Source organism: Centropristis striata, chromosome 9, assembly GCF_030273125.1.
Source record: "Centropristis striata isolate RG_2023a ecotype Rhode Island chromosome 9, C.striata_1.0, whole genome shotgun sequence".
In the NCBI taxonomy this organism is placed as follows: Eukaryota; Metazoa; Chordata; class Actinopteri; order Perciformes; family Serranidae; genus Centropristis; species Centropristis striata.
Genome location: NC_081525.1, coordinates 28,845,627 through 28,871,277, shown reverse-complemented (window position 1 = coordinate 28,871,277; position 25,651 = coordinate 28,845,627). Strand labels below are relative to the sequence as shown.

The 25,651-nt window shown below is 42.0% G+C and overlaps 1 long non-coding RNA gene across 1 annotated transcript; it reads right to left on the bottom strand.

Annotated features, from left to right (window-relative positions):
- Positions 1 to 745: 745 nt before the first annotated feature.
- Positions 746 to 25,506, bottom strand: LOC131978432 (uncharacterized). The gene is made up of 3 exons (XR_009394959.1): positions 25,293 to 25,506; positions 13,483 to 13,585; positions 746 to 2,019 (listed from the first exon to the last, which is right to left on the bottom strand). It is a non-coding gene; the product is annotated as an uncharacterized LOC131978432 (long non-coding RNA).
- Between the last annotated feature and the right edge of the window lie 145 nt (positions 25,507 to 25,651).

Sequence of the window (25,651 nt, the reverse complement as noted above, 5' to 3'; positions counted from 1 at the left end):
ACTCCGCAGGGCGCCAAATAATAACCTTCCTTGTCATTATCATCGCCCAGCCAAACCGCTCTCCACTCCTCCTCCACCTCCTTCCGTCTTCAACACAATCATTGCCCTATCGTTTACAGTGTGCTGCTAAATGGGAACATCAATAGACACATCCATTAGCAGTGCGAGTCCTTTCCTCTCTGATTCTCAAGTGCTTTAATAGCTAGCACACACACACACACACACACACACACACACAAACTCTCATGCCGCACCTCGGCCGACTTTTAACCAAGCTAGCCCTGCGCAGGAAAAGCCGAATTGATGGAGTGTGTCATTACAGCTGGTTAGTAACACGGTTGCTGTGAGGGCGGTGCCGTCAGTTAACCTGAAGCTAGAAACCACGAGGATGGGGCTGCTTACTGATTTAAGTAGCTTTCCTACAAGCAGCAAGCCTAGAATTTCTTCTTTCATTCATGTATTTGGTTATTTTTCTCATGTCTGCACTGTCATGCTGAAATATTTTTTGAGCTGTACTTTTCAACGATTACCATTTTATCTTTTCTGGTATTCACTGCTCATGATGACTACCTCTTCTGAATCTTCCTGTATGTGCACTGCAAAAAAGGTGTGTCTAAAAACAAGATAAAAACACTAAATCTGAGGGAAATGATCTTGATGCATGGACAGATCATTTCACATGACAAGATTTCTTAAATCTTATCTCTTAAAGAAATAAGCATATTGAACACTTAAAATAAGAAATTAACTATTAAAACAAGATCAATTATCTAACACTTCTAAATTAAAGTGTTTTTTATTTTGGTAAGAAACAAATAATTGTCAGTGCACTCTGCTCGGGCCAGTTCATCGCTGCTTGCAGCTTTAATTTATCTAATACATTGTTTATTTTCATTCGATGTTATCCTTTTTTCCCCTTTTGCACACCTCTGTATTTACCTTGGAAACACATTGGACAGATCAATGCTAATTAATGATATCTGTTGTTTACTTATGATCTAAATTGTTTAATGCAGTTCATAAAATACAAACGTTGAGGTTAATTAAAAAGCGAACTGTCTTCCTAAACGTAATTTCCAAAGGCCAACAAATAAAAAACTAATAAATACAAAGAGGCCAATCTTATTTAAAAATGCATTAATACCTTGTTAACCCAAGAATGAACTTTAGTCACTGAAACTATAGTTTCAAATTAAGTATGGGCAGCTGTTTGACAGCTTAATGAACATCAACATAAACCCTGTCCAAAACAGTAGCAGAATGAGAAAAAGATAAGCAGGGACAAGAAGGGCAAATACAGAGAGCGCAGAGGGAGGGAAGGATTTCCCACAATGGTGCCGCAAACACTGTAATTTCAGCACGCATGGTTTTATTTTTTTTGTGGATAGAGGGCGAAGCAGGATGCTGGGAAGCCTGGGAGGGGCTCACGGTGGGTAAGGGGGGCTGGATATGAGGGGTTTGTGGGATATGTGGTGCAGCTGTTAAACTTGACTTGTGGAGATTGGTTTCGAATGATGGAAATAGCAAAAAGATGAAGCAGGCCTTGTGCATGCACACAGGGACACACTACAAATGGCATGCATGGCAGCAAAAACATAAAATGAAATGCCATATACAATGACATTGCATAAATTAAGATTTCAATTTCAAAAGCAGCTGAATTAAAAAATATGCATCCTTTCATTGACTTTTTACTAGCAGCAATAAACGACTTTTCAGAAGTTAAATTACTGAACCCATCTAATTTATTTTTTTAATTACTGAATTTAAAGTATTTTAGAATCCAAGTAGCCAATTTGTCTTTAAATTACTCAGAGGAGAAAATAGCAACAGATAATGAGATTGTTTTCTCACATTCACACCATTATTATCCTCCTAACAACTCGGTGGTCTCTGATTCTTACCGTAACAGGCTTGTGTGTAAGTGTGTGTGTGTGGCAGGATGGTGGTAGACCGCAGACAGACTCTAGGTGCCGTCGCATGCATGTGTGTGAATGCATGCCTCCTTCATGTCTGGACCTGGACAGAAAACAAACAGAGGAGAAGAAAGCACAGGATAAATTAAGGTGTTGTTTGGTAAACCATGTTATTAAAATGTCATACACTCACAGACTATCTCTCTCTCTCTCTCTCACACACACACACACACACACACACACACACACACACACAGAGACACTGTGAGGTGCACTTAAATTATTCAACAGCACTGACTGATGTGTGGAACAGTATTAGCTGTAATAAGTCTGCACTTTCATGTTATATGTACAACAAGCCCACTCACAACCCAGTTCCTATTTACACTCTGGGTGGTCTTGAGAAACAATGACAAGCAGCCGCCGTGTGTGTACATTAACACATGATTCATCTTAGAAAAAAGAAAAAAGAAGTTTGGACGTAGGCTAGATGGTTTAAAGAAAAAATACTGTAATGCCTCAAGAACAAGAGCTACACTAACACAAACATATGGAATCAGCCTTTGAAGCCACTTTGCAGTTTGTAAAATCAGATCAGAGCGATAAAACATGAAAGTGGTTGTGTGCTGCTCCGTCTCTTCTAATAAAGCTAAAATGTCACTAATGTGCTTTTATGTGGAGCACTAAACACAATAAAGAAAATCAGGATAATGACTGACAGCACTGGCTGTGATGTATTATATAGAGCGGGGAGTGATGTGCACTGAGACAGAATGAATTATCAAAAAGAATTTCTGAGTATGAAGTCTAAAGTTGACCAGATACAATTCAACCGAACCTTTACATGATTTACTTTGAGAGAAAAGTGAACGAGGGTTGCAATCGATTAGTTTCTTGGTTCATCAATTTATCCTTTGGTCTATAAGATGTCAGAAAATAGTTAAAATATCAGTCACAATTTTCCCAAATGCATTTCCCAAAGTATTCAAATCAAAATCTTTTTTTTTTTCTTCAAAGTTGTTGCTGAACTCATCAACAAATGTAATATTTTAGCTCTAAAGTGAATGGTAGTATAACTATATTTGTAGCGAACATAATTTAGACTACAAAGAACAACCTGCATGAAGCATCAGGAAAGCATAAAAATGATGAGTCCCCCAATTGAAATGGGATGTTTGGACACTGTAAAATGAATGCACTCATTATCTTTACTAGTTGTAGTAATAGTACTGGTAGTATTGAATTACATGGCAATTTTTCTATTATGGTTATTCTCTGCATCCCCTGATGTTTTCTTTGATTCGAGTGCCATTTGGTCTCCCATTGTGACTAATAATGAGTCACACTGCGTACTCTGAAAGCTGTGGGTTCATTTGTAGTCAATAAGCGCATTGAAGTTCCTGTGGAAGACATATTCATACTTTTTTTTAAGCCACTTTGACCATTTATGATTTCCTTAGACACTCTGCTGTTTTTAGTTTTTTAAGCCCTCAGAGTCCTTTTTACATCTTTGCTCTGAGAACTGTTTGGTCTTTGGCAAAAACCCTCGTGAGTGGTCACAGTTAGATGTGGCATGTACACGTTCTTCTTACTAAAGAAGTCTAAATGTGCTGTGTTGGAGCATGCTATATCTGTCCTAACCATTTCCATTTTTAGTTTGTGTAAACATTGTAAACAGTGTAGTTCTGAGCCTTAATTGTATCCAGGATCAGGCCCATGGTCCTAAACTACACGTCTGCATGTATGATGATATTTAATGCTCACATCAGTCATCTTTTTCTTTCATATTACATTCAGTAAGTTCATGTATTATTTAAAGCAGTCCAGACACAGTGTTAATGAAACCCACACTAGAAAAATACCACCGCTTTATAAATAAATGGACCTGAATATTCCTAAATAATATTTGTACAATGTGAAAACCTGGTTGCAGATGAAAGCACACACAGAAAGAAGAACATGTCCCAAAGGTTGTTGAAAGGTTGCTTGCTAACATAAAGACTAGCAAGTGAAAAATAGTTCCTCTCGGCTGGATCTGCATTCATAGAGAAAGAACAATGATTGACCTTGGCCAGATGAAAAATTGCCTCAATTGTTCATACTTCACTTTGATGTTAAATACAGTGAAACAGGGCCGCACAGGAAAGCTGCTCGCTGCAGCTGAAGGAGAAATTAAACCTTTTATTCCTAAGAAAGCCCCCCCTTGATTCCCTTTCTAAAGTTCCACTCTGTTCAATTGCCTGCATCTGCCAGAATATACAATTTACTATTTCTGTCTTGCCGAGGCAAATCCTTCAGCTACTGCTCTTTTCTACGGTATGCTCCTTCCTACAATCACTGTTTTATTAAACATCTCCTGCATCATTTCTCTCCCACCTCTCCATTTCTCTCTCATTGTTTTTGTTCTCTCCCATTCTCTGCTCCAGTAAGCTGACTTGCCAAAACCAGGGAGAGCACCTCAGTCATTAAGGTCCCGGCACGGAGTCACCAATTTATACTCTCATTAACAGATCCATGTGCTGCTCAGTACATTAAAAAAGAAAAAAAAACTGGGACCACCCACGTGTTTAGGCCCCCTCAACACAAAATGCAACAATAAAAGTTTTGTGTTCTCTCCGGCGGCTAAATGAGCCAATTCACACGAACGGAAAGAAAGAAGTTGCAAATTAACGGATGGGTTCGACGGTACACAGGCTGTTTATGTGTTAACAAGAAAACGCCATTAATCAGAATTGAGGGCTTGAAAAGCCCTTGTTGTGGGATTGACTGGCCTCACAGTTTTTGTTCTTTTTCCATGAAATAAAGGAAGTCTTGTGTAAATTACATTTTGTTTCCAAATGTGTCGGAAAAGAGTGCGTGTAAGCCAGTCAAATGTGTTTAACTTTTACACTGACTAAGACAAACTGCGCTGTTAAGAGTGTGTGAGCAGAGTGGAACGTTGAGAATTTTGTTCCTTCTGCTCAAAGACAATCTGATCAATATTTCTATCATTCAATTTACATTTCATCCACTCAAATCGCTAACCACGCATTAAAAAAATACTTTGTGGACTCCATTGTCAAGCTTGCAACAGCTAATTTTAAACAGAAAATAGTGTGGTTGCGCAATATACTGATGCGTTCAGGGTCAGGTTTGGGTGTTCTTGGACTTTTCAAACTATGTGGTGCAGTATTAGAGGAATGACGTCCTACATCATTAATGCAAACACCTTAATTCTAATGACACAGGTGACGTTTACTCTCGGCAGGGTCACACAAACAAACCATGCTATAAGTTATTAATGAACACCCCCTTGCAATTTGAAGCTAATTCTAGTACCTGAGGTCTTGCAAGACTCAATGAGCAAAAAACAACACAAATATTGCGAAGAGTTAAGAGTTCAACTGGGCCACCCAGGGCTGAAATGTAAGATCGGTAGAGTAAGAGATGTCTGCTCTTTACGGAAAAACTGCAATTACAGTCTCGCCTCATGCTCTTTCAGCTAAATAAGTGCACACAAGAAAAAAAATGTATCTTTAGGAGTGGAGAAGCATTTATGGTCTTCATGGTAACCTTATACATCTAGTCCTTTGGCTTCAGTACAACACTTAAATAAAGACCAACATGAAACTGTACAATGTAGATGACGGCTTCTAGATATATGTGCCCATGTTTAAAGTTGGCTCTGTGATGAAATGCAGAGGGCACTGACTCACAGTTATTCTTTGTAAAGTAAAGGAACCATTTGTAAGGTTGCCTCTGTGAATGTCAGGTATGTCTGCCAACCGCTTTGATCAAATCAGATTTTTTTTAATCTGCTGTGCCATATCCAAACAACCGACAGGCTCACTGAATGAGGACACAAGTGACATGGATGTTTGCATATCTTTACCTTTTATGTCTGAACATACTATATACACCAATCTTTGTGCTCTGTCAGGATATGTCTTTGTTCTTACCATATTGTGCCTGTTTGTAATAAAACTAGCACAGGCATGTAGAGCTAGACCACCCAGAGCAGTTACCCAAACACCCTCCTTACTCACAAAAAAAAAAGAAAAGTCACTTGTCTTAATTATATCCATCCTCTGGGCGTGTCTTTCTGCCCAAAACAGACATCTGAGCCACCCCCCCACCTCTCCCCACCAACAGGCCACAAACCTCACCGAGGCCTTATGGAAAGAACGTTTTGGTGAACGCATTGACCTTAGATGGAAATAAACCCTTTCAGCACTGTTTTTTACATTGAGGTTACATAGACGATCTGATTTTATATTGTTTATTGTCGGATTATCTCCCGTACCCTGAGACTTGTAAATGATCCCAGCCTTTGAAAGTTCCTGCAGAGGTTCTTTTGATAACAAAATGTGCAGGATGTTAGAATCAAGTGGGTGAATTGTTTACCATATCAAAAGAGGTGGGATGAAATACCAATAATATCAAACCTGAACAGAGCCAGGCACTTAGATGAAAGCGAGGAAAAGACAAGACAGCGCGTGTGTGTGCACACGCCCGTACGTTGTAATAAGGAGGCGTCTGCTCCAGGGAGGAGGTTGTTGTGACTGCACAGTTCTTTTTTATGATCTATAATTTTCAAGCTGGCAGTGTGAGGGGGCAACCTAGCGGTGTCCACATAGAGAGACATAAAGCCAAAGACAGAGAGAGAGAGCGTCTACACAGGCAGGACCCCAGCGGCTATCTGCCAGACAAATCCTCCCAGGCTTTGATCCTCTGCCCACTTCTCTCTCTGCGGTTTTTGTTTTCAGACAAATGAATGTGATGTTTAGCTGAAGTGCAATGAGATTCCAAGGTCCCCAAAAAAGCAGCACTCTTAAAATCTGCTGCAAAGAAACAAAGAAACAAAGGAACACTAACACAAACGAGCATATTTAAGACAGACAAAGGCTAAAAATAAACAGAATGGTCATCACCTCTGTCCACTCCTTCCTTCCTAATGTTTTCAATATGTTATCCACCGAGGATCAAGGGGTTAATCTACTTCTGCTGTATTTTAGGAGTGATGCTATCGAAGGCCATTTGTTCCAAGCAGCGAGGCTAATGACCCTGAGACGATGCTTGCCGTTTGGCCGGGAAGAGCGAGGGAAGGTAAGTAACCTCATATATTCTCGGGGGCTGCGCTAATGAGAGGGAATGGGAATACGAGCTACGGTCCATCATCTACTTAGGACCCAGACAGCAGTGCTGTCGTCCTCCCCTGAGTGTATACACACACATACACACAAACAGGAAAACCCTAATAGAAAACCCAACCATCCTCCTCTTCTCGCACCTCATTTTACTCCTGTCTTGTTAAGTAAATGTACTTTGTGTAGCGTTTTATCATCAATAAGTCAATACCACATTAAATCTGAGACCTTGGTATTATTACTGTAAACAAGGAGTTCTATCATCAAGACAGCTGGCAGCTTCCTTTGACCTTTTAACTGCGGTTGTGTAGATTTTGAAAAATAAATACAGTATAACATTATTACAGTTGTAAAAGCCATCAGTCCTGGATGATTTTTATACTTTATATGCTTTTTTAAAATGGAAGTAAACCACAGTTTATCTGATATGGCTATAGGACTCACTGGTACCAGGACACTCACACACTGACTGCGGGTGAAAGAACCAGATTCACTCTTGAGCCTTTCTGCTTGGCGATTTACTTCCGTTTATTTGCAGTTTTTCTGCAATGTTTTGAACCATTTTCGAAGCTTCCTACAGGATCTGTTTTTACAATCTGGCACCTTGTCGCTACGCTGCATGCATTAGCTACAAACCCAGGTTTTTTCAAAATAAAGACACAGATCCACCAGCTCCATCACTGGCTCCAAATGCACAAGATGGCAGCCTCTGTATCCTGGATATTTTTGGCTTCATTTTGTACAATGGGAGGAGAAGGACGTTGATCATCTATATATACAGCCTATGGTCATAAGTATACTAGATCGAGATTATTTTTCTTTTCGTCTATGCATTTTTTTTCTACTCATGTCTTTAATGTAATTTTTTCATCCATTGGAGGTTTATAAAAATAATCCTCACGGCCCTGTGCATTCCATATCTTTAGCTCATTGTAGCATCAGCTATTTGAAGTTGCAGCCATATATGGAGGAAGAGGTATAGATGAGTGTGGATCCACTGCCATGTGAGGCTGAGTGAATTCTGCTGTGATGGGAAAGCGGCAGGGGGTCCACTCCTCTGCCTTTATTCGATTCAAGTCGAGCCTGGCTGCCTCTTTCCCTCCTCTGGCACGCACACGAGTATTTATGCATGTGTATGTGGAAAATGAGAATGGGTACAGGAATAAGTACTCCACTGCACTCTGTATGTGTGTGTCTGTGTGTGTGTGTGTGTGTGTGTGTGTGTGTATAAGTGTGTTTGTGTGTGTTGGTAATACCTCCAATGGCAGACTAATGATAGGTCTTATCGACACCCAGCAGTGAATGCAGGCCTTTGTCTCCTCTCGGGACGCATTATGGAAAGCTTAGGGGGCTGCCTTTGACTCCTTTTCATTCTCTCACCCACTGATAAAACCCAGCACAAAAAAGGCAACTGTTATACAGCTCCCGTAGTGTGGCAAGTTGAGACACAATACACCCCTGTGCCCCCGCCATCAAAATAAGCAAAAGTTTTGTGCATGGCTCATGAACTCGGTATAAGTCACTGACAAAAGATAAAAGTTGGAAAAAGCTGGAATTTACATTTTGGAAAACAAAATCACAATGCCTGAAATGACTATTCGTTTTTTAATATGCCACATATAGGCTGACTGGATAGGAAGGGAAAACCACAAGATGCGTGGGCTTGGTGCATACAGCAGCAATGAAAGTAGACCGCTAATTATTACAAATTATATGATAACAATATACAATGATTTAAACATGCATTGGAAGAGACTTTATGGCATTTTTGTTGTCATTTAAATTTGTGAGAGTTTGAAAAGTTATGCCATAGAATATTAAAAGATAAGAGATAACACTATTCTTGTCTAAGGCATTTAATTCCACCATTCAACCCACAGACACATCTATCACATCTTTAGACATCTGGTTCGCCTAAATAGAAAATATCTGGATGTAGTTAAAGGCTTTCCATTTTGGCAAGGAGTTTTTTTTTTAATCTGCTATCTTCTATGATTCATTCTCCCAAACATTTCACAAGACTGTCACAGTTCTCCAATGGATGTTGTCTCAATTCGAAACAAATATTGATATTAATAGTACATCTGGAGGTCCAGAATGTAGTGAATGGTTTGAATGGTGTGTGCCTTTACCCCCCTTTATACATTGTAAATAAAGTGGAGCTTTTCTCTGCCTCTAAGGGCTCTTTTAGTTACTGTGCTTACTTGAGGGTTAGAGGTTGGGGCAGGGTCCCTTAGACAAGCAGTTTATGAAATGAAAATGTTTTCTTTTCCAATGATGGCAAGCGTTACTGTTCAGGTTTTTAAGAGTTCAGCACACAGCTCCTTGGGGAAGAGTAGACATTTCTACGGCAGTTTCCTGCTGAGTCAATAAAATCCTCTCTCTCTCCGTGACTCTGTTCTTTATCAGGCGTATTTTCAAGTGGTTATTGTCAGGAATAGCAAGTGCGTTATACTTTTACTTCGTCTTTGGATTTTTCCTTATTCCCTTTTCTGTCATTCGTCATTCACCTTCATTTTTCCAGTCGGATAACTCTAAGGAGATCATTAAAGTACAGAACTTCCCCCTCTCTTTGCATTTCTCTCTTTCTCAACTTCAATCTTAGGCAAAAGAACAATAAAGAATATTCAAACACAGACCTTCCTTGACTTGCTTGCACAGCAATCCAAAAGAAAGCCCCCAAGACCAAGCAGAACAGATTTAGAGGCCTCATTTAGTAGGCAGGTAGAATTAAGGCTCCCCCCATCCCATCACATCGCTCGCAGCAATTAGAGAGAGGCCAGGAAGTGCAGTATTTTATGACCTTATAAAGACATTAGAGGCATCGCTCCATTGGCCCTCACCGCCACTTCTCTATTTACCACTTCTATAGTAACTCTCTCTTTTTTCTTCATCCTCATGGATAATTCTCTCACGCTCACTTTGAAATCTTCTCCACCAACATCTCTTTCTTGTTGAGTCCTACTCTCTCTGAAATCTTGTCAGCCCACCACCGTCTTTCTCCATTTAAATTTTTCTATCTCTGCCCCCTCACGCACATCAATCTTCTATCCATCCATCCATCCATCTATCCATCCATTTTGAAACTGCTATGGCTTCAAACTCAATAAGAGCTCTCATTCTAATCTCTAATCCTCTGGTGGTTGGTGGGTGTCTTTGCTGAGGGGGGAAGGCTTTGATGGAGGAGCACTCTGTTGTTCTATGCTTTTCATTGTGTGGACACAAATGTTACCATTTTGGACACTTGTCCGTCAGGATTTTATGCCCATTCCCCAACTAGAGTATGTCCCCCCAGCCCCCCCTTCACCATCGTAAACCATCGTCCATCATTTGCCAGTTATTTTGCGTGAGCGTGAAACTGACAATTACTCGCTCTGTCCCCCAGTCCTGCAGTGAATCAATACGAGTTGACGGAGTGACTCATTTGCCTGTCATTTCCCCATATGCGTTTTTTGAAATATGAAACCGTGTGACACATTGCGGCATTAGCCTTGCAACCCCTCCTCCATACACACAAATGGACACTAAAAGAGAACCGTGGTGCTTCTTGAGTCCTGTGGCTTTTAAAGCCAGCTTAGACAGACTCGGCTGCTCCTGAAAGACCTTCTTCCACCGGAGCAGAGGGCAGACACACTTGAGAGGAAAAAGGCTGAGGAAGAAAGAGCGGTGGCATGTCTGGATACTTGCTTACAACATCCTCCACCTTTTTCCTTCCTTTCTTCCCCAGACTACACTTGCATCATTTGACCAGTTCCAAACACAATGGGGTTGTGTGTAGCTGTAAAACTTGTGACTCCACTAATCCCTGCTGGTTGATATATAGCACATCCATCAAAAGAATGATGAAAGAAGGAGGCATTTCTTACTCAAACGGGTTCAAAACCCACTTCCATCCGAAAACAGCTTTGTCTTGTCCGACTGGGGTGATTTGGACAGAGATTTGAGATGTGGGGAATTCCAATCATTAAAACACATTATATCTGGCACTGGAAAATCCCTCGGAGGATAGTTTCCCACTTTTTAAAATCATCCCTCCGCATCCCATAACCTTTCAAATCTCTTTCATCATCATTTCCTGTCTTAAAATGGTGGAATGCCCTTTTTTTTTAGCAGTTGTTAGATTGGGCTAGGCAACAGCAGTGTGAGTATCGAGTGAAAGAAGTGAAGGGACGTGAAAATGTGAGAAAAGACAGGAGATTGCATGGCTCAGGCAGACTGAAAATAAGTGAGTAAGAGAGAAAGACATGAAAAGCTCGACGAGAGAATTGAGTTGGACTGGACTGGGCTGATATAAAATGAGTTGAGCTGAAGTGAAATAAGCTGAATTGAATTTGTTCTGTCTTCTGCAGAACGCTATTGTGAGGTACAGTTCATATTGTAAGTATTTCTCACAGAGGAAAAAGAGCGATGGAAAAGGACATTTGCACTGGCAGGCCACGCCAGCAAGACAGTAAGTATTATGTCATGTAATACAGGAGTCAAAGGTTCATTTCCCTAGCAGCAAGGGATTCTGGAAAAGTTTCCTGGACACTCCCAAATGCTCATTTGTGCATTCCCATTTTGTGGGGTTTCCTGACTCCTCAAATGTTCATTTATTTATTTCTAGTAAAATTTCTCCCCAAAATTGAGGCCTTTATAGCTTTACTACTTTGTTGTGTTACACAATCCTCTCTAAGTCATTGTAGAGCATCCATTACAACCTCTCCAATTATGAAAATATGCCAACACCACTGACAGCATGTTTGGCTCTCTAGACAGTCACTTGTTCTTCTTCTTTGTCTTTATTAGCAGAGAGCAAACCAACTTTAAATATGCATACCACCACCTCCTGTACCAGCGTCAAAAAAGCAATTTGGTTTTGGATTATTGGCTCTTTTATCCAGTTCCTGGAAACATTTGGTGTTTAATAGAAAGAAGGAAAGAAAACAGATGGTGTGACACCTTTAGAAAGTCATCTTTTATAAATAATAGAAGAAATAGAAGAAAGAAGTCACCAAAAAGAAAGGAAAAAAATAATGCAAATGAGCATTTATGTAGTCTAAAATATAATACAGATAATAACTGGTATTTATAGATGGATCAAGAGGAAAAGAAGGGATCATGTTTTGCAAGAAGTGCACTGGATCTTCCATGACTAAATGTAAGAAAACCTGGACTGCATCCAAAAAAAGGCTTTAACAAAAAATCCCACCATTGCTGTTGTAACCTCTGGGTTGAGGGTTGAGGTTGAAGAGAGTCTCATCAGAAGGGAGGATGACAAAAACTGAGAAAAACAACATTTTCTTTTCCTCACACTGCCTCTCCTCTTTAACCATCCCCCTATCTGTGTACGGTGGCAGCCATTCTGGCCATGCCTGCATGGAAGAAAATGATTTACTGCTGCTTTCAGCTTCACACAGAGAGAGTGAGAAGATTACTCTCTGAGAGACTGCTCGCTTTGGGAACCACTGAAACACAGTTAAAACAATACGGTGGCTCTTTTCCCAGTTTCACTCCTGTGTTTTGCCTTTTGGCTATGCTGTTCTCCAAGGCAATGCTTTTTGTTTTTTTTGTGACTCCCTGCATCCCTGAAATGTTGGATTTTTTAAAATTGTAATGGATGCTGGAGTATCCATGAAATGGATCCTGTGTGTTCTGATACAAAACAGGGACGAGCTAAACATCTGTGAGCACACATGTGGAGTTTGTATGCGGTACGGTTTAACAAAATCAACACTCGTGCAGATAATTTCTTCTTTTTACTTCTTTTTATTTTTACTTATAATATTTAGTATTTTCCTTAGAATTTCCATCTGTTTTCGTGGATCTAGATTGTTTTAGCTTTCATGGTTCCTTAAAGCAAAGTACTGCCTTTTTAATATTAAAGAAAACTGAATAAAATGTTAAATACATTCTGAATTGAATGTAGGAACTACTTAATTCCATTCAAATATCAAAATGTGCAAAAAAATCTAATTTCAGACTGTTCTTCTGTAACTGTAACAGAAAGTGTCATCCATTGGTAAGCCACAGTCATGAAAACATGAAAACACTGAGGAATGTATGCATTTTCAAGTGATTTAATCATATAAATCAAGAAATATATCCAGATACAAAGAAATTAAAATGGCTGGTGGGTTCCTCTTAACTACAGAGAAATGAAAGTGAAAAGAAAACAGAAAAAGATGGAGCGATAAAGACAATAGAAGAGTTGAGGATGCAGCAGGTGACTCAGCCAGGATGGTTGTTCTTCACCGGGCGGCTGTGGCTCGACGCCAGGGACACACACACAAAACAAACACAGACGTACTCAAACACATCACAAAAACACACACACGCAAGCATGCAAACACCAAACCCACCCCAGGTACACATATGACTCAGGTGGAAGGGCAACAGAGGAGAGACATACACGCAAACGAGACAATGTATACCCCCGGGGTAAAACTGAGCTCTCTTACCTCTCTTTTCATCGCTTTTGTCTCTCCTGCTTCTGATTCTTCCCTCTGTGGCGAAGGCTAACGCTGCTAGTGCTCGTTCGGGTTCTTCTTCCCGTGCCAGCTCCTTTCATGGACATGGAAAAGGACAGAAAGGGGAAACAAAACCATTAATTCACTGTTTGGAGTAGAGATATCTCTACCAGCAACATACATCAAGAAAAATACTATATTGGTAGAGTCGGGCCTTGTGGGATTCCAGTTAATGCCTCTAGAATTCAGTTATCTTTCAAAACAGTTTCTCACTCAGCGTGTAGAAGGAATGTATAAACAAGATGGGATTACAAATCAATGCGGTTCATGACCCGATGAAGTCTGTGCTTAGCAAAATAGACCTTCAGTTTAAGTATTTTTCAATGTTGTATTTCATCCCAAGTTTTGGGTTGAAAAGTTGAAAACCTGAGCGACAACAACCAGTTTTGTATTTGCAGAGTGGAGCAAGATTACTCAAAGTGAGGAGGAATGAGGTTCAAGTCGGGGTCAGGGAGCACTGACTAGCAACCGGTGTCAAATAGGAGCCATAGAATGAAGATTATATGCTCCTATATGGCTGCGTGATTGCCATTTACAGTTTGCATACCTGCGTCGTCTATTTCACAGCTAACACACAGTGGTTTTTGTTTGCAGAGACTAAGTTGAGGTGTAATTGTGCGGCTTGGAGAATGATTTTATCGTGGTCATACTGCTCCACAAATTGACAGGGTTTGTGTGTCTGCGTGTGTGTAGGTGGCGTCTTACAGCGCACTGATGAAATTGCTAACAGCTGTGACAGCAGCCGTCTCGCACACATATGCGCTTTTCGCCCGTCTCATTTGTAGCATACAGCTGCACAGATAAAGCACGAGGGTTAAGCAAATATTGTACAATGGCCAGGAAACAATGAACCATCCCCATCCCTCCCCTATCTCTCACACTCACTCGCTCACACTAACTGCAGCGTTGCTAAGAGTGTGGCAACTGTGTGTGTCTGGGTGCGTGTGAAAAACTGACTGGCACTGCTTGTCCTCTTTATTACTGTGAACAGAACAGACACCCCTGCTCCCCTCCCATTCATTTTAATCTCTATTCTTAATGATAAACCTCCTCAGTCACACTCTCGCTCCGTCTGTACCCCTCCACCCCGCACCCCTCCAGCCTGGTGTCGACCCTCTGCAAAAACCCCAGCGAGGCAGCAACAGTGCTCCTTTGTTTGCCCTCCTCCCCCTCCTCTCTTCTTGCCCCCTCGCCCTGCCCCGGACGATGCTGGTTGGTGGGGACGGAGGCATGCCTCGACAGGAACGCCGGAGGAGAGGAAGGGAGGGACGAAGGATGGAGGGAGGGAGGGAGGGATAGGAGAAAAATATGTAGGTGGAGAGAGGAGGGGTGTCAATTCGGGGGGAAAAAGTAGGGGTCTTACAGTCATTTTTCAGTCATTCTTTCTCTTCACTCCTTCATTCCTGTACTTTTCTGTCCATTCAGCATTACATGAGAGGGGCTTCTCAGAGTGTGTTTGCGTGGAGGAGGGGGTGGCCTCGGAGTGACTACACCCTCATTGAACCCACGACTCCAGTTGACGGAGAGTTGAAGAAAGTAGTTTACAGAGACTATTTCTGGTTTGGGCTAGGAGGCTAATTTTAAACACCAAAGTAAAGATGGAGGGGGAAAAAAAACTCTGAATCCAGATTTTTTATTTCTGCTCTGAAAGAACAAACACTTAAAAAAAAAAAGAAACGCTCTATTCCTTGGCTTTAACATTTTAAACGGCACAGAAATAATATGCATGATAACCCAACAGGCAATTTTTAAAAATAACCTTTAAGTACACAACTTATGATTTCTCATTTATGCAAAGAAAATACAGGACCTGCCCAGTGAGGTTAGTCAAGACATAATTTTAGCTTTTTTTCGTGCTGGTACCACTGTTCGTGCGGCAAACCCAGTTCCCTAATAGCATAAATAGTGCTCTTGTAATGGGGCCTGGGGCATGTCTCATTTGGAAGTGAGGGAGACAGCACAGTAGAGCTTTGCCTTTCTCCCCTTGGCCAAAAACACACATGTGCACACACACACACGCAGACGCCGTGGCAACTCCGAGGCAATCGGATCATTAACCCCAGCTAATCTACAAACATTATGTTTATAGAAAACGTCTGTCCAGCTTAGGCACACGCACAGCCAAGCCATGCTAATTCATTCCGTGTGTGTGTGTGTGTGTGTGTGATATGTTGTCTTTGTGAGCTATGACAACACGTGTGTCAGCACTGCTGTGAGTGTCATGTCTCTCAGTATGCATGTGTGTACACTTGTGTGTCATGGCTGCCTGTGTCTACACTGTCTGCTGTGACAGACACGGAGAGAACATGACAGATACGGAGGGGAAAAAAAAGTGTGTGAGCGTGAGTGCTAATGTGTGTGTGCTAATGTGTGTGTGTGGAGACTGCCAGTGATTCAGCACACAGCCTTGATCTAGACTCCTGCCTCTCTCGGACACCCCGCTGTGCCTGCTTCATCAATCAATAGGACAGATGAAGACAGACTCCTGCCGCGCGCTGAGGAAAAACGGTGGCTTGCGTGCGTGAGTGTGTGTGCGTTTCTGCATGCGAGGAGGCTGAATGCCCTCGGGGAGAACGTGGCAGACATGATGCAAACCTTCAAGGCTTCCTGCCCACACAGAGATCATCCGCACTAGATTTGCTTTCTTGTACCACCAGACAAAAGTCAGACTGCATTTGATAGCTGATTTGCATAGACTGATATGTTTACCAGTGTTTTAACCCGAACCTCCTACAACCTCTTCCACGTCTCAAAAGATGTTACACGCAATAGATGTTTCTGTGTGAGAGAAATTTAATTAAATTCAATCATTTTCTCACCTTTTGAGGACTCTGGGTTGTGGGAAGTGGTGCAACTAATTTTGGAAGCGTATAATATCCGCCAAAAATCATGCTGCGATTGAAACGACTTTGATACCACAACTATTCTCCCTCTTCTACAATGAAATACCAGGATAGAAAGAAGCAACATAGAACGCGTTTCCGTTGGTCAGATGAGACTTTTACCCTGAATCCAGGAAAACTCAATTATACACACACACACACACACACACACATACACACAACTGTAATTACTTACTCCCTTACCCCCATCGCACACACAAACAGCCCATTGATGTGTCTATCTACACTCCTTAAAATCCCGGCTATAAAAATCCTCTCAAGGGCTTATTCAAAAATCTTTATGAAAATGGTTTTAATATACCTTCAGGCACAGTCAAATGAAGTGGAAACTACTTAGAAGCTAAAAAAAAAAAATTCCACAAGCAGGCGAGGCAGATCAAGTGAACTTGTGATATTTTCATTGTTTGAACATTTTCGGTGAATTAAAAAGCTTGTGAGACTCTGAATACAGAAGTAAGAGAAACACCTGAAACTGCCACTCATAAGAGTGTGTGAAGGCTAAAGTGATCATAAAAATAACTTGTTTGGTTTCATCAGAATCTGGAGTATTTACTCATCTGCAAAGTAGGAATGTCCGCCCTTGGAGAGTACGCATTACAAGCAGCTGTATATTGAGACAAAGGGATATGAAACGATTAGTCATTGCAGTGTACGTGTGTGAGTCAGAATTAACAGCAAGTTCAGATTAACAACCGCTGAGACTTAAAAACTATAGTGTTCCCATAGTTTACAATGGGGTTCAGGACACCCAAACTTAAATACTTTTTTCTAATCCTTTCAGAAGATATGATTGAGCTTGAGAGAGTTGAACCTGCATGTTTGTGTGGATGGGTGTTTCTTTTTCTCATAAATTATTCACAAAACGTCTTACTTCTTATTTATTCCACAAATTTAAATAAAACCTTAAATTAAAATTGCATTGGATTTCAATACCAATTCCGCAAAACCTGTCCTCAAACTGCCGGAAAATAAAGACCACCTAAATCAATTTTTCGAAGTGATTAACACTGAAATTGTACACGGAACTGTGAAGAAATAGTAGGAAGCTAGATTTAGGTTTATTTTGCTACTGGGAAGGAGGAATGTGTGTCATTTCCTGGTGCTCCAAATGGCCAAGTGACTTGAATGCAAAGCCACAGAAGCCATTTCTCCCACAGTGCCTAAATCCTCCAGCACTGTTATCAGTCATTGAGAGGTTTTGCCTTCTCAGTATGCACCAAGACCGTTTTGTTTGTTTTCAATGTAACTTGTGATATTTGGCTGGGGCTCAGTGCTCTCTTTGTTAGCCATTGTGTGGAGCTGAATGAATCTTTCTTCCAAATTTCATACAGAGATGCACTGTGTGAAACCATAGGAACACCTTTGAGACCATTAAACTGAATTCTGTGGGCACTATAGGATACTACAAACTGATATAAAGCGAGTAATAAGCCTTGATTTAAGGTGAATTCTTTAATATTGTTACACTTTTATATAATAGATTGTTTGATGAATTTCAATTCATCATTTGCTGCATATATTATAATTGACTATCTTCTCCTTGTGGTCTCCTGCGTGTTTTTTTTTTAAGCCTTTACACATAATGAAGAGTACATGGGTGAGAGCGTTGAGAATGGGGAACAAACGATGCCATTGCGCCTCATTGTTCAAATTAGAAAAAAAGCTGTTAAAGAGTTTGATGGATTTCTCACGCTAGCAATCATAGATTAGCAAAGATGCAAGCTGTGGCTGCAAAGCATTCTGGTTGATTGATGCCTCTGTAGAGAAATGAGCATTGCTTCCTCTACTGTGATGGATTTTTCTCAGCATGACTGTTGAATAGCCGGAGCAAAATGGCAGAGCTCTTGTTTTGATTTTGAGCAACTCATAAGACATTGTTTACTCATAGATCAAATGTGCCTCAACCTGATAATATTCTGAGAACACCCCCATACTGCGTCTCATTCATAGCACGCCATGTCATTTACGGAAATGCGAGTAAAACATAATGCAACTACAGAATGGGCCGAGAGATGTGACGCGGTTGCGGTTTTTAAGTAGTTTTAATTGGAATTTAAGTGACTAGGATTTGAAAATAAGCATGAATTCGCAATTACTACAGAAATAAAACTTCTATAACAGTTTGTAGAGAAAACTGGCTGTATAAATTCTCAACCCTAAAATTAAGTCAGTGAAAAAAGAAAAATCCAGACATGAAATCCTGTGTCAGTTCCTAACCCGAGATACCCTGATTGCATAGGCACATTGTGTGATTTGACATTGTACCAACGACTGACGCTCAGACAAAGGAGCCGATGCAGGCCTCGAGGGGGCAGATGACAAACACTCCTAAACCATGGCCAGACATAATCCCCCCCTCCACCTCCCGCCAAACCCCACAACAAACGCACAGCGGAGGGGGACTTATTCAGAACATATTAGGGAGGTGAAGGAGGCCAGGCACTGAGGGACTCTCCCCACTTGGCTGTCCTAATCATCTGAGACAACCTCTCCAGAGGCACACCCCCGCCCTATCCCCTTCCCGCCTACAAACCCCACCCCACCCCCTTAACGCATGACCCAGACACATCCAGGAGACTTTACAAGGGCGGGCGGCCATGAAGTGGGGAAGCTGACCAAAATGAACAGCCCCCCCGGGAGCTGTTGTTTAATTGTCCATCTTCTTGGTCCAAATTAAACAAGCTCGAGCGCATTCAAGTATCCATACAGATACACACCCCCTCCCACCACCAACACCCCACTTTTTAACAGACTGGCACGTTCCATAGAGCATGCCATTGATGCAGAATGATGAGCGAGACCCCATTGTCTCGTTATATTGTCTTCAATTAGGCAAGAGATGATGGGAGACAATGAGAGAAGCATTTGTAATCATGAGCCTCCCAAACTCATGCTGGGAAACAGAACTTCATTATGCCCAATGGTCCCTCATCGACGATAAAACCCAGAATATGTGTGGTTCATCCTTAGGAAGTTTTCAAGCATAAATGGCTCGGAAAGAAGTGAGTCACCAGGAAATACTGTAGGGGGTTCTGAAACTGAAAACAACAACAGATATGGGTACAGGCCATTTTTTTTTCTGTCGGAACAGCAGGTTTCAACCTGACAAATCACATTCATCCTCTTAGTACATGCACTTACCTGAACTCTCATCCTGTGCACGTTTATCACCCTGGTACTTCAAATTTTAAAAGTCAGAATTGAGAGGGCTTTAGAAAAGACAGTCGGTTTGAAATTAGAGAGAAAAAAATCACTGATAATACTTTAAGCAGAACAAGAAACGCAGTGCTTTTCTGAGCTAGTATTTCAGGGATGAATTTACAGGAATAAAGTGTAGCCATGATGTCTTTTCATCTCACATAAATGTTGTACAAGCTTAGCTCTGAGAACAGAAGCTCTGGCAGCGCTGGTGTCAGCTCTGAGCCATCTGTAGAAATTAGACTTCTTTAAGAAAGAGAAAGAAAAACTCGAGAGCGCATTATCTGCATTTACCTGGAGAGCGTTCAGCTGAGAAATGACTCTAACCCGACACCTTGCCAGCTTTGTTGCTCACCCCGTCATTTAAATCACGTTCCACCATGGCTGTTAGGCTTTGATAGAACTATCCGACCGGACAAATACAGCTTTCATAAAATTGTGCAAATGATTTCTTTCAACTGGGATCGCGGAGGTATTGTTCCCCTATCCCTGACCCCCCCGCGTCTTGCCTCTCTCCTCACGGCACAAAGAGCTAATCTGAGACGAACACTCGCACCAGCTCTGACACATTGTCAAACCAAAACCGGGGCGATTTTATTTTCTTTAAATCATGTAAGTGAAGCATGAGGTAAAAGCCATCATCCATGGAGGACAACAGAGGGGTTAGAGAAATAGCTGCGTATTTTCTCCACATACACGCTGCGGGGATTATATATTATGCTCCCTTTTACCCGTCCATCCCTTCAGCTGTTTTTCCACATGTACAGTATCAGAGCGACCAGATAGATGCAGAAACGTTTTGGTTTTTCCTATTTGCAGATGAAATCAGTCTGCAATGGTGCCAGTAGGAGGGATATGCGTCAAGTGGAGCAGCCCTGGGGCCGAACAACCTTTCCTGCAAGGCCCCGATCCCTTATCTGATTCCAGCAGACGGGACGAGATGATGGCCATGCCAGCCAGAGCCTTTGATTTTTTAAGTATATCCCTCTGCTTTCACACTGCTTTATTGATCAGCGACAGACCTCATTGTGTTCCTCTGCGAAAAGAGCGCTCCGAGAATGCTCTATTTGTAACGTGATCACCCAGATGACGACGGCAGAGAGCTGGACAGACACTAATCTTCTTTCTGCCCCAGTCTACACCTCCGTCTCTTCGATTCTTTCGGATTGCCTCTGTCAAGTTTCTCATCGCCTGAGGGGCAGATGACTCCCCTCTTCCCTTCCCCCTTTATTTTTAAATAGGGAGGGGTGAGCGTATAATTCACACTTAGCCTCAGTTTTAATGGAGAACAACAGCTAAGGTTGTTGACCTTGAGTGGTAGTCAAAGTTGATACCAACCATATTTAACATCCGTTCATTTATTCACCCATCTGCAGCTGGGTTAAATGAAATTAAACACATGCTAGAAAAGCTCACTGTATTTCTACAGGACCTAACAGCAGCATCGATTTTCAGTTCATTCATGATTGCTTTTGACCACAGGCTAAACGTTAAATGTGCTCATCGACCTCTGTGGACCTGACACATTCCTCTGTGTTGAACAGCACCAAGCAACAGTACAGAGTAGGAAGCATCTGCCTCGTCACTCCACCCAGATGGCAGCAGAAAGTATGTAAATTGGTTCATTAACCTTACAGTGCTTTAACCAGTGGGCCATGCAGAGGGCTCGTTCCATCCGGGTTTTCTTGAATTTTATTAACGCCCATTAATGGCATCGGGAAACTTTCCCTGATGGCCTGAGGTGGTTCGCTGTGGTGTTATCAAACACTGTAGTAATTATACATGACATCCCTCTGATTAACAGTCCTGTGATTATTGCACCATGTCAGATCATCTTTTTTCCCCCCGTTCAAAGACAGTCATCCATTTTCTTGGCACGCACATATTAAGAGGAAGGGTAAAAAAAGAATGCTCCCCCACCCCAACAAGCAGGCTCCGATCTTTAACCCCTGACAATAGAATGGCATGAAGAAAAAGAAGCAGGGGGGTGAAAATGTTGAGAGGATCTGCGTTCTTCTCTTCCCCCAGTGCTTGCAGAGTGTGTGAAAAATTAGCTTGTGTCTGTGTGTGAGCTGCCAGCAGTGAGGGCTTGCACCTGGAGCAGGGAGGAGCATGCGAGGGGTCAAGGGTCACCTCGTGGGCTAAACAGGATTGGAGTTCTCCATCTTCTTAAGAAGGCCAGACGACCCCTGCGGCTGCATCGCACAACACGGGCCTTTCACACACACCCCTTCCTTCCCTTCCCTTCTCTCCTTCCTCTCTCGTTCACCTCCTTTTCTTTTCTCCTTTTGGAAAGGCGCAGTAATCCATAATCCACTCAACTATCAGCGGCTCAATTATCCCTCCCATTCGCCCATTTTCTCCCCTCGGATGGAGATTCAAAAACAATTAACCTCTTCACGGCTGGGGACTTTTCCCAGGAAAGGGCACGGTGGTAATTGAATGACTCCGCCATTTACATTCCTGACCATGACTTCACTCCTTCACGCATAAATCTGGTTACCGTAAATCCTAATCTGTGGCTTTGTGATTGTCCAATGTCATTATCATGGATGTTGTATTATCACGCTATGAAGACAATATTTTACTTCAAGCAGGATTTAACAGGACAATTTGTTAATGTTTACATAACACCCTTCTGACCTACTTAAACCTTAAAAGATTAACATCATTTGTACTCAAACATGTTGACAGATTATTGATTTTGAAATTATGCCCTCATAGAACCTAAAACAATAATTATCATAGTGTCAGACTCAGTAGACAGTGCTGTCCTGTAAACTGGTACAACTGGACTATTTCACACCAAGTGTCTATAAGCTATGGTGCATCCCCCCACATCCTCAGCCTTCAATAAAATGTTGTCTTCTCCCCCTTCGTTATGGAGGGGCCTCCTATTCATCTCCAGGTAGAAAGCCTCAAAGTGTAGGAGGGAAGAACAGCTTGTTGCACCCATTGAGCTTTTTATTACTTCCCCCTTCAAAGGGTGGTGGCAGAGGAAGAGACATCCTCAATCTCCTTGATGCCATGATACACAGAAAACACACAGAAAAACAAGTGGCAGGATTTTGGTTGAAGCTCTGTGCAAATTTTACCAACACTTGTTCTTCAAAACATCACATCTGAGAAGATTACATGGTTGAGGGTACAGAGAGAGACCGTCCCAGCTGTTACGGGATAATCTTCTAACAAACAAGTTTATCAAAAATGGACATTGTTGACAAAAACAACTCCGAAATTATTAGGCTCATTCGACTAGGAACAGAAAAACATCACTCTGCTTGTCCTGGTTTTCACAGTGTTGTCGAGCATAGACGTCAGACAAAGACTCCACTCCAACCAGCCATTTTCCATAAAGCAAGCTAGCTTCTTATCTAGCTAACCCAGCAGCAGCCAAATGATGTAATCCCTAACCAACACACATCGAGAAAACAAAGACATGCACTCCTCAAAAGGAAGATACTCCTAAAGATGAATCTGTCCGTCAAAGAAATCCACATATCGACGCATTTTTACCGACTCCCACCTCTAATTAGTGTTTTCTATTTCCTTTTGCTCGACTTCAGAAGCAACATCGGTTTAAGCCTAAACTCAAAGACGCCCACCGTCAGAGTGAAGGTGCGACGACATCTGAAGGCCTCGTTTAAAACCTTCAGTGCAGTAAAAAAAAAAATTTAAATCTCTGAGCTGGAATTATATTTTGAAGCTCTAAAGATTCATCTCCCATTCATTAATAATGGCATAATTATTTGATTCACCCCAATTCGTTTGAATTCTGAGACTCAGGTTTAGCAGTATCACACCGGAAAAAGTTAAAAAAAGGGATAACGTCGAGCTTCAAAGCCTCCTATATGCGCTACAGAAAAAATTCTGAACAGCGATATCGTGCAGTTAATGTAACGCTTTAAAAGACAGCCAAGTAGCAGCGCACAGTAACCTCAGCTAATTGAACAAAACAGATAAAACGAAATAACTACAGGCACTTTGGCTGTACCTATATTCTTGCAGACGCTCATCAAAACAGCATAGCTGAAATCTCACTCTCTCACACACACACTGAGACACACACACACACACACACACACACACACAGAAGAAGTCTTTGATGTTTCCTCATGAGTGTGTGTATTGCAGCTGTGTGAGTCACCCACACTCCATACAAGATCCATATAAGCTACACAGTGGCTGTAGCGATGAAACTGCATCCAAGTACGACACACACACTCGCACATACAAACTCACAAACAACATAGCGTGTGTCTGTTATGGATGGAGAGAGGGGAAAGAGGCAGAGGCACGGGCAGCGCCAGCCAGGCCAGCATGAGGACAAAAAAGAGAAGAAGAAAACCTCAAACAACTGGCTGTGCTCCAGACAGACTGGAACTTCTCTTGATCATTATGTCTAGCCTTCAGGTGTCTGGGGTCGGGCTGACTGTAGGTGGTAGTTAGGTTGAGGGTGGTGGGAGGATTGTGGGGGGGTGTAGATAACACAGCAGCCAGACAAAGAGGGAATAAGAGGGCTGCCTACATACCACCAGCATCAAGGAAGGGAGGGTGGGAGGCAAGGGAGGGAGCAACGAGAAGAAAAAAGGAGGGTTATAAAAATTTCATTAGACAATCCTTTGCCGAAGTGACTTTCTGTATTGGTTTTCTTTTCTTTTTTTTTTTTGTCAGCTCCCCTCCCTTCTCACTCCTCCAGAGCGCCGCCTCAGAGAATGGGGCAGACAGATTTTATAGGTCCTAATTAAAGCCATCTGAAGCCTTTCAAAACATCAAATGGCCCCGGTCCCCCCGCTCTTTCCCTCTGATTGTGCAGAAATCACGGAAAATCAGAGGGCACCCATTTTTGCTTTGGCTCCAAAATGTACATACATTTTACAGCTGCTGCCCCCCTCCCTCCTCCTCTTCTGACCCCACTACCCTCTAATTTCCAATCAATAAAAAGGTTCAGTGAATGACATGACCTCACTGAGTCTGTCAAAAACACTTGGATTTGACATAAATGCTTGTTTGGCGGAAGACATTTCAGTGGGGGGAAAAAGATAAAATTCTTTATCTGACCTCAGTCTAAACTTAAGGGACGTTTTTTTGTCATATCCTCAAAAGGTTATTGAAGATCCACCCTTATCCTGCCTGGCGGGTTGAAGTGAAGTGCAGCCCTATTTTAGTGCGCTTCAAGTACTCCATTTTTTTCTTCTCTCTCTTGTGCCCCCCTCCCCTAATTGTCCTCATTGAGCCGTGTGGACCGGTTGCACAGGCTGCCTGGCTGGGGTCAGCGGGTTTACCGTGTGCTTTTTATCTATATTTCATGCTATGGCGCTGCGCGCAGACAGCCACACACTCACAATGGGAAAATTCAGAGACGCACAAAGAATGTCGACAGGACAAAAATGAACTCAGAGATCACTCAAGCTTCAAGTAAAGTCACATTTGTTTAGCAATACAAGTTGTAATGATTATTTCGTAAATGTAAATAAAAAGGACAGAAAGCAGACGGCACAAACGTGACACATGCTGTCAGAAATGGAAAACTGAAGTCGACTACAAATACGACTGCACGATAAATACAAGTACTACTTTAAGGTAGATAGCAATAAATAAGAGATTAGAAGAAGAAAATATATAATATAGCCTACTTACGATTCATTTCAATAACTTCTGGGCGTTATTGTCTCGCCCCTGCGCCTCTCCGGTCGTTTGGAGACGGAAAAAAGTCTGTTCCTCCGGCGAAGCGCGGCTCATTCTCATCGACAGGGACGGTCAGCTTCGTGCGATGAGGATAAAGTTTGTATAAGATAACACCTGATTAATTCTGCCGAGGAGAGTGGACGTCCGATTCCGCCGGTGTCAGGTCTTCAGTGATGCCTGCACTCGCCGGGATTGAGCGCTGAGAGGAGAGGGAGCGCACAGAAAGGCGTCATGTGAGCAGGGGAGAGGTGCGCCATTGGCCAGCCGGGGATAAGTATAATAAGGCTGCTCTGTGCGCCATTGGCCCAGGA